Here is a 9400-nt window from a genome sequence, read left to right on the forward strand (position 1 = left end):
TGACGCAGCATTAATTAAGTTCTATGAAAGATCCTACAGCACGCTACTGGAAACAGCAGCTCCATCACACAACAAAACAAAAACATTCGCCAGTAGAAAAGCGGAAACAATTCATTTACCGTGCTGGATTTCTGTTGCACTTCTCCAAAGAAATACAGCAAATCGTAATAAAAGCGTCCCCTAGCAAAAAAGAAAAGAAAAAAAAGAACACCTAACATACTGTACTTTTCGACCTTTTTGTTCCGCGTTAAAGCCATCGGGTGAAACGTTGTGATATAGAAGTACGATTACTCGGTTCACACCTCCCGCTACCCGTGAATAGCGCCAATTTCCAAAAAAAAAACAACAACAAAAACAACATAGCATCCAAGGAAAAATGTGTCAGAGAACATGTTGCATGCGTCATGATGGTATCCCAGAGATGATATGCCGTGTATTTAACTCGAAAACGGTTTCCAGAGAACTCAGTCCCTTTAATAGGTGGTAAACACCTGACCAGTGAACATGAGCATGCTCACTGACATGTGAGCATGCCTAACCATGCCCGGATTTCTCAGTCGTTTTAGCTCACCCCCATTACAGGCATTACATTACACCAAAGCACGCATTACATCGCACAACAGGCACCAGAATGTCAAATACCACGAAATACAAACGAACGCAAGCAACAAACTGGCAACTACAACTGTCCGAACGCGGGCGTGACTAACAGGCGCACATCCGTGATATACCCCCCAATGACAGGTGGCGCCTCTACAACGGCTCCGCCTGGCGGTGAAGCGCCGTGACACGCCAGGGGGCGCGTGACGGTCCGACCAATGAACATCGAGCAAAAGCCGTGCCAAGCGTTGCCAAGTATTTGAATTCAGTGATTGCATAGCACAGTAGCTGCGGCGACCGGACAAGGTCAGGAGCTGCGTGCTCAGCAATGGGCGCGTGGTTCAACGATGAGCGCCCTTAATTAACTACGCCGCTGGCTGTGGGTGACGAATGGCCTGCGGCTGTGGCGCTGCTCATGCACCCGCTAAAAGGTACACGGGTCAATCACAGAGTGTAAAGGGACGCAAGGATCGCTGGCGTTATTAGTGATCGAGCGTTTATGTGAGCTGTCCACATATGATTATATTCCTAGCAAATCGAAAATACTTGAGAGCCTGCGCAAATGTACTTCGTTCGGTTCATTCTTGGTCTGGATACAACTCACAGGGGGGGGGGGGGGGGGGGTGAGCACTTGAGCGTTCATGGGACAGTTGAGCTTCCCGAACCGCCCCTTACAGTATAAGCTGCTGGTTGCACATGTACCTGGTGTCCATCCCGTCGCTCAATCGGTTAGAGCGCGTGCCGTCCAGCCCACGAGGGCCTAGGGGCGCTCAATCGCTTTAGAGCGCGTGCCGTCCAGCCCACCCGTGACGGGAAAGAGGTTAGAGTCGCTTTACTACTATACGTGTCTGCTATACGTCCCTGACCGGGATGGCCTAGGGACGGTGGCAACGGCTGCGCTTGAAGTCAAGTGAGGTCCCAAGACAGGACGGACCGCGCCGAACATTGCGGCACGGTAAACTTCCGCTGCAAAATCCTGCCATTGAGCACTGAAACATGCAAACCTCCCTTTAATCAGCAAAAGCCACGAAGCTTTTCAACCAAGATGGTGGGATGTTTACTGGATTGTTGGATGCTGATGCAAATAGTAGATTTTCAGGTTGCATGTGGCTTTAGAAGTATCAATTACATTGTGATGGCTTGGAGCATTCTGTGCTAATGTGATGTTCAAGTTTGTAAGAGTACTGCAATTTTTGTCACTTAAATAGTGGATGCTGAAGTTCCTTTTCGTGATCCCCATTCAAATTTGACTACAAATCATCTGACCCCCAATAGGTACCTTCAATTGCTCAAAGGTGACCATGTGGATACTTAGGGTCTTGTTGATTGTCCAGGGCCATCTAGACCACTAAGAGGTCATGTTCACCATTTTGTCTGTTTGTGGGTCTCTCTGGCTGTCACGGGTCGCAGTTAATGCCCTAGGCTCTGTCTGTTCAATAGCTCTGGCTGTTCAAAGGCATTTTAGCTGCTGAGGGGCTTGTATGGTCACTGAGGGGCTTGTATGGCCAATGATGGTTTTGTATGGCCACTGCATGGCTTGTATGGTCAGTGAGGGCTTGTTTGGCTGCTGACAGGCTTATATGGCCATTGAAAGACTGGCATGGCCACTGCAGGGCTTGTATGGCCACTGCAGGGCTTGTGTGGCCACCAGGGAGCATGTATGGCCACTGAAAGGCTCATATGACTACCAAGGGGCTTGTGTGGCCAATGAACTATTGTTTTTGTTTATTGTGATCAAGGGGCCTTACTTTAAGTATTAAAACTGACACATTTTAAATTGTGAGCATGAGCCTTTTCATGCTGGACTGGGTCCTATGAGAACCTAGACCCCCACTCAACCTCTGTTTTTAGAGCAATGTCCAGCCCTTTGCTATGTGGCATATCATGTTGATGTAATGTAATGAATGTAAATATGCAGCATGTCATGTTGATATTGATGGATGTAAATATAAATTCATGCTACTTGGAATCTGGCTTTTTAGAAGCCTGCATACACAATTCTTGGGGGGCTAATCAGGCAGCACTTGACCCAGAACCAAGGTATCTAACCTGCCCAGCACATTTGACAAGCCTGAGGTACTTATATGCTGAATTGAACACTACCTGGTTAAATGCTGATTAACCAATTTTATGCATGGGGAGGGGCCACAGGCAACTAATGCTAAGCCAGTTGTATTAAAGTATGAAAAATATGGACATCCCTACCACACAAGTAGCCAAATATTGAAACACTGAGATAAGCACTTACTCCATGATAACCTTACATAGAGAAAATAATTATTTTCTTGAATGTGATACTTAACAGCAAGGCTGTAGTTCTATCACTGTTAAGTCCTTCATTTCCAAAATTGTGTAATAAGCCACTTGATTTTCCTGTCACACATAAAAAATGAGCAATGAATTCAACATTTGTGAGGACTGTGTCACTCTTAGCATACAGGTATTTCTAATATGGAGCCTGCTGAAATTTTGAGGAAAAAGTAGTACGCAAAAGGCAGCGGGCCAGTTGCCCCTTTTCACCCCCAGTAATGCTGCCACTGCACAACAATGGTTGTGCCCCACTTGACTTGGCAGCTATTCTTGCTATTTCATTTCATGCTTTTCCACAACATAAATAGCATGATGATCCCTTCAGCTTGGTCTAGCATCCTGGGCTTTCAAACAGCCCCCAAATTTGAAAACCTATCCTGGTACCTGCTCAGCCATTTACTGTTCCACCAGTAGTGGTGCCTTGGCCCTCATCTGCCCCACAATGTATGATAAAAACCTGTCACATATCATGAGCTGATATTTGCAGGGAACTGGGGAGATCTTATCATTTGTAGGCCACTTATATATCCTTAAGATGAGCCAGACTTCATTAATGTGTTCCATCAGTTTAAAACTGAGCATTACCATGCTGTCCACTTCACATCAGTGCAATTGGCAGTTACAGTTAAGACTGTAAGAGAGAGTCCCATATGCTTATCGATACAAATGCAGCAAATCTTAAATAGTTCAACTTCAAGCCGCAGCCCAAACATGAACATATATACTTGGAAAGTGTGGGGCAGCCTTGATTAGGTTGAATAAACGCTATAAGAGGACAAGTAAACCTGCTTTCTTCACACACACAAAGCATTCCATCAATGGAAAGGCAGACACCCAACAACTCCGCCTGGTACGGCAGCTTACCCGTACACCACGAGCCGGCACCTCCCCCACGAAATGGTATTTTTCGATATTTCAATCGCCGTTTCAAGTATCGTCCTCTTGGTGCTGCGCCATAATATGGACTGTCGACAAATGCAGCTATGGCGCGGAGGCAAAACTAGCGCCATTTTTAGAACAAAAATATATATTTACCTATCTTTCTCAAAAAAAGTTTTTCTATAAATCTAAAAACTGTTATTACTCTTTAGATACTTTCTTTATCACTCATAAGGCACTTGATGTAATAATTTGTAATGTATCTTGGGAAACTGTGTTATAAATATATTCATCTCAGCTGCGCGCGCAGGAAAGATGCAGGAGACCATAACAGATGAAATCACAATAATCTAGATCGTGGGATATTCGTCGTGGTTGTGGTGGGGCTGCTATTCTCCTGCTAATTTTACACTCTCGCCATCCTGGATACCGAAGGAATATGAAGAGGCGTAATGCTGATATAGCCAAACTGAGGAGACCTCTGAAGAAGGCGAAAATTGGGGATGGGGTGTATGGAAGGTGAGTAAATGGACGAACGCCAGTTTTGTCGAAAAGCATGCCTTTCTGCTTTATGTTTTTGTGGGGGCGATTATTGTTAGCATGCCAAATCGTGGCCAATTTGTTATGCTTGTGAAATGTAATCTGAGTGAAAAAGGTGTCATGCCTTGGTCGAATGAACATCTGTTTGCAGCATGTGCATCATTTGTGCAGCTTCCCTTAAATTTGTGTGCATTTTGATGACCTGCTCATGTTTATATGATGAGAGATGATCACATTTCAGAAGTGATGTTTTTGGTGTCCTAAATATGGAGCAAAGTTATTGATACAAAATTGTTATGAATCCTTTAAATAATACAAGTTGCATACATTTGGATATTGTCCAGGTGTTTCCAATACTGCAGGTTGTTTCTCCTTTAATGTGATCTATCAGCTTGCTGGTAAAATTCAGATGGTGGGTGACAATGAGAGCAGTGCCTCATCTGACCATGGACATGTATGAATGGCTTATATGTCCTGATCACAGAACACTCAAAAAGCACAGTCCTTGGCCTGGTGGTTGAGGTGCAATTTGGAGCTGGTGCTGTGATTTTTAGTTATCTTTGGCTAGTGAAACAGTTGTTTAATATTACACATTGCACAATGAAATTATAAAGGCAACTGCAAAAAGGATGATGACATCCAAAATATCAGATCAGGGATTAATAGCTTATATTTTTTGACACATCATGGTCCTTCTAATCAACCAGTCATCATCTTGGGATCATTTAATTTCATGGCATGTCTTTCATCATCATTCAGGCTTATGTTGTATACATAATAGTTAAGGTCATTTGTCAAAATGTGGCATGCATTACTGCACTTTATTAGCATATTTAGAATGTGGCATACATTACTGCACTTTATTAGCATGGTATTTGGATCTGAAGTCTGTAAGATATAACTGGTAGCCTGCTTCATATCCTAGCCACAGTACTAAATGTCCAGCCTTTTTAGAACAATGAGGAGATAGCTGGCCAACAGGGCACCAGTAAGTATGTTATGAAGGTATCCTTTTACAAATGTCAGGAGTTTTGCAACATACAGTAATAAGTCAATGCTGTAATCCCCAACCTATGTATGCAGAGCATGGCATACAATTCCCTAAAAGGTTGGCTAGGTTGATACATGTTATAGCCCCACCTAGGATGGTGAAGCGGGTGCTGTAAACATGGTGTGATTTGTCATTGCCAAGGTTTAAGATACTGGACTGCGGGGAAAGATACCTGTATGGAAACAGCATGCTTAACATGCTTATGAAAAGAGGAATAACTCATTGTAAATTACAAAGTAAAAGGATTGCAATGGCAAGTTGTAATGATAAAGCCAGTGGGCCATTGGGCAAACCAGACATTATATGAGTTGGTTGTGTCACCTTTTGTGAAATATTATACGTGGAATCATATGTGCAGGGTCTGAAGGCTGATGACAAAGTTGTCTGTTGCATTAGGTGAATGCTGTCTGGGTTGCAGGCTCAATATTTTGCATATCATATGGCAGCATTCCAGGAGCAGGAGAGGTGACTTGGCATTATTATTGTTTCCTTTCTTTCAAGGCATCAATAGATGTGATTATTAACTTCACATTATGCAAGTTTTATGAAAAATTCAAGCCCTGCACACTTTGCATGCCCCCACCCCTCTTGAGCCCTCTCATATGCCTTGTGCTCAACGCATTGGCGGTGAGCTCGGTTTAGCATTTACTTCAGTATACAAAGTCAAGAAGCATTTTTTCAACCTGATATAAGCCAGTGGGACTTAGTCCATGCTCTGTGACACTAACACTGTCTTTGACAGTAGCCAATATAATGCTGACTGCTCTGTTGTGTGTGTAGCCATACCAAGTGTTAACACATTGGGTTAAATACATTCACAAATATCTCTTGGTTTTTTGAACATATAGTATTGAAATAACAAGATGTGTTATATGCAAATTCAGGTTCATAAAGAGTGTGGTGCATATGCCTGAGAGTAGGGATGTAGTTCCCTTTTCAGTTGGGGGGCCTCATCCCCCTCCCAACTTTGGCTCCAGCCCCTTCTCCCAACTTTGGGAAGAAAGTGGGCCAAATTTGGGGAGAAATCTGTTTGTTGGCATGTTTGGGGAGAAGGCTGGGCCATTTTTCACAGTTCAGTCATCCTCTCAGTCCCCCCCCCCCCCCCATTTTGTGAAACTACACCCTGGATGGGGGCCTTTTGTCAAGCATATCATAAGTTGCTGCTATATGATGATGGCCATTACTGATTTCCTGTTTACAAATTTCTGTGACTCTGATAAGGACCAGATTCTTAGGGTACTAGGGTAGATTCTATGGTGTTTCGGTCTGGGACAGTGTGACAGGCTCACACTGGTGGGCTTTTTAGTTTATTGTGGTGTGGTGACAAACCCGGCACTGCACGTGCACATATGCCAGAGGTGCATCAATTAGGCTTCTCTCAAGCTGTGGCAGTTTCAGCAGAGTTTGTCAGGTTTTGTCAGGTCAGGTTTTGCCAGCAAGTTTGTCAGGTGGTGAACAGGCAGAGGCTGGGTGACATGGGCAGTAGGAGGGTGGAAGTGAGGGCAAATTCTGGGTTCAATCACATGGTTAAATCCTGTATGATTTAAAACCAGGTTGAGTGGCCTTTCAAACAGGGTTGAATGTCCATCAGCCCACACTCAGTGGAAGTTCAATGCCTGTGATGCCTGTGGGGAAACATGAAACAAAAGGCTTTAGAAGTGGTGACCACACACTTGGACCGCTCTTACACCCCCGGCCATTTGTAGGTGGGACAAAAGAAGAGTATGTTCCCTTTTGCATAACACACACAGCAAGTGAAACTATTTACAGCAGGTCTCTGGGAGTGGTATTGTTAAGCTGTGTCTGCTCCTGTTTGATGGTAATAGGATTGATGGATGCTCCAGGTGATGATCTGAATTGAAATTCCCTGTGTCATTTTTGGTGTCATGCATATTTTTAGTGGCATTCTGGTGTGTTAAGGCCTGTTATTGTCTTTGTGTCCCTCCCTTGTCATCCGCCATTATTGGATTTTTGAAGGATTGGAAGACATATGACATCATAATGCATAATAAACATTCACACTGGGCCATACATGGGATGCCTGTTGTGGGACGGGAGTCACACTGCCTTGATGTATCTGTGATTATGATGTACTGATACATGCTGTATTTGTTCCAGCACATTTGCGTACCTGAAGATGGTGATGCTATGGACCGCAGTTCTGATGTGTGACTTCCTCTTTGAGCTGAGGTTTGAATACTTCTGGCCATTCTGGATGTTTGCCAGATCAGTCTACGACTCATTCAGATACCAGGGGCTGGTGAGTATTTTTGAACTCTTGCTATTTGCTCTCCATTTGGTAGATAGTGTGGTACTGTGCCTGTATATATGGGTCCAGTTCACCTGTTCGCACATCCAGACATTTTCATTCAACGAAGAGTTGTTCCTTCAGGTATGATAATGTGATTTCTACATGGGAAGGAAGTGTGTTTTTCATTGGAATAATTTCAGTTGATTTGTTGAGTAGCTAAAGCTCATGCTGTGTGAGTGATATGGTCCAGCCCATGCCAGTTTGGAAAAAAACAGGTATTTTGGCCAAGATGCCTTTCCATTTTGACGGATCTCTGAAGGCAGGGAATTCATGAGACAATCAAACTGCGGTTTATGGCCCCAAGCCACCTTCGGGGTCAGTTAGTGTTCGTGTTTGTTCACCGGCCGAATAACTCAAATCTACACCACGTTTCGTGAAATGTACAGAACTTATTTTAGCACCGTTCATTACCATTCACACGTTTCTTTGGAACACGCAAGTTGTACGTTTTGTGACTTTGGTCTTTTTTCTTGTTCAGGCTAATTATTTTATTTTTGCATTTATCCATCGTCTTTCAGGTGGTGTCTTCCTTAATTTTACGAGACTTGTATTAAAGTGTTCACAACATGTGATTAACATAAAGTTTGGAACAACTGAGAACTGGCATGTTGTCAGGAATGCAGTCGGTCGAATAGCCTGGTGCCTCGTTCAAATTTCGCATGTTGTCATCTCGCTATGTACTGTGGGGCCACTCTTATTCCATACCTCACATTATGGACAACCCTGGGTGCAAACACTGTGCTTCCTGATCGCCAAGGATGTTTCCGTAGCTTTTGACGTCTAGCATTGACAGATGTATCATTCAAATTAAGTGCTGGGTGTATTTACACCCGATTTGCTTTGTTTGTTTTGCTTGCCACGGGTAGGGCTATTTAGGGCCGCCATTTTTGTGTGATGAAGATACAATTTTTCATTTGATGGTCGGAGGGTGCCTTTCGTTGACATATTGACTTTGGCCGCGTATTAGGTTGACCCTACACCAATTAAATCCAACGAAATGAGTTAAAGTGAATAGAAATAAAACATCGCGGCTGTAAGACCGGTGACGAACGCGGATAGGAAATGTCCTCTTATTGTGGCCCGGAGATCACGTAGGAGTATAAATTGACGTCTGATCGTCAGTTAGGTTTTTTATTTTCATTAAAAGTCATCGAAATTGAAGAATAAAGGATAAACTTGCTAGATTCGGCATGAAATCACCTATGCAACAATGGTTGGTGATTATGATCACGTGTGCAATTGCTGGCACCATTTATGCATCAAAACGGATTTTTCGTTAAGTCAAAGTACTTGGGAAGCTGGAGGAGTTGAACGGTACAGGACCTAAGTATGCTTCTTATAACAGCTGGAAATGGAGCGGGTTAGCAAAACAAGGCCAAAGGAAAGTGTACTTATACGAGCTTCTGCTTCCACGCAGACCCATCAAACAATTTCTTTTAAATCGGGGCGAGCTGAGGATCTTTCAAATTGAAGTCGTTGATGCGTATGTGCTTCAGTTGGTCATGGTTTTCTTCTCCTAAATACTGCGTGTGGACCAACAGCTTCGATGTTGTGTTACAGGCGTTCTCCTTGTTCTTCGTCTTGATGACTCTGACATCGGACATGATCTGCTACATATTCATACCAGTCCACTGGCTCTTCTTCGCTGCAAGCACATACGTCTGGGTGCAATATGTGTGGCACGCAGGTGAGATAGCCTCTACTAACGG

At 43.7% G+C, this 9400-nt stretch overlaps 1 long non-coding RNA gene across 1 annotated transcript; it reads left to right on the forward strand.

Annotated features, from left to right (window-relative positions):
* Positions 1–4122: 4122 nt before the first annotated feature.
* LOC119101429 (uncharacterized) lies at positions 4123–9400 on the forward strand. The gene is made up of 3 exons (XR_005094557.1): positions 4123–4308; positions 7499–7640; positions 9252–9400. It is a non-coding gene; the product is annotated as an uncharacterized LOC119101429 (long non-coding RNA).

The sequence above is a fragment of the Pollicipes pollicipes genome, unplaced genomic scaffold (assembly GCF_011947565.3).
Source record: "Pollicipes pollicipes isolate AB1234 unplaced genomic scaffold, Ppol_2.1 Scaffold_4881;HRSCAF=5763_pilon_pilon_pilon, whole genome shotgun sequence".
Classification (NCBI taxonomy): Eukaryota; Metazoa; Arthropoda; class Thecostraca; order Pollicipedomorpha; family Pollicipedidae; genus Pollicipes; species Pollicipes pollicipes.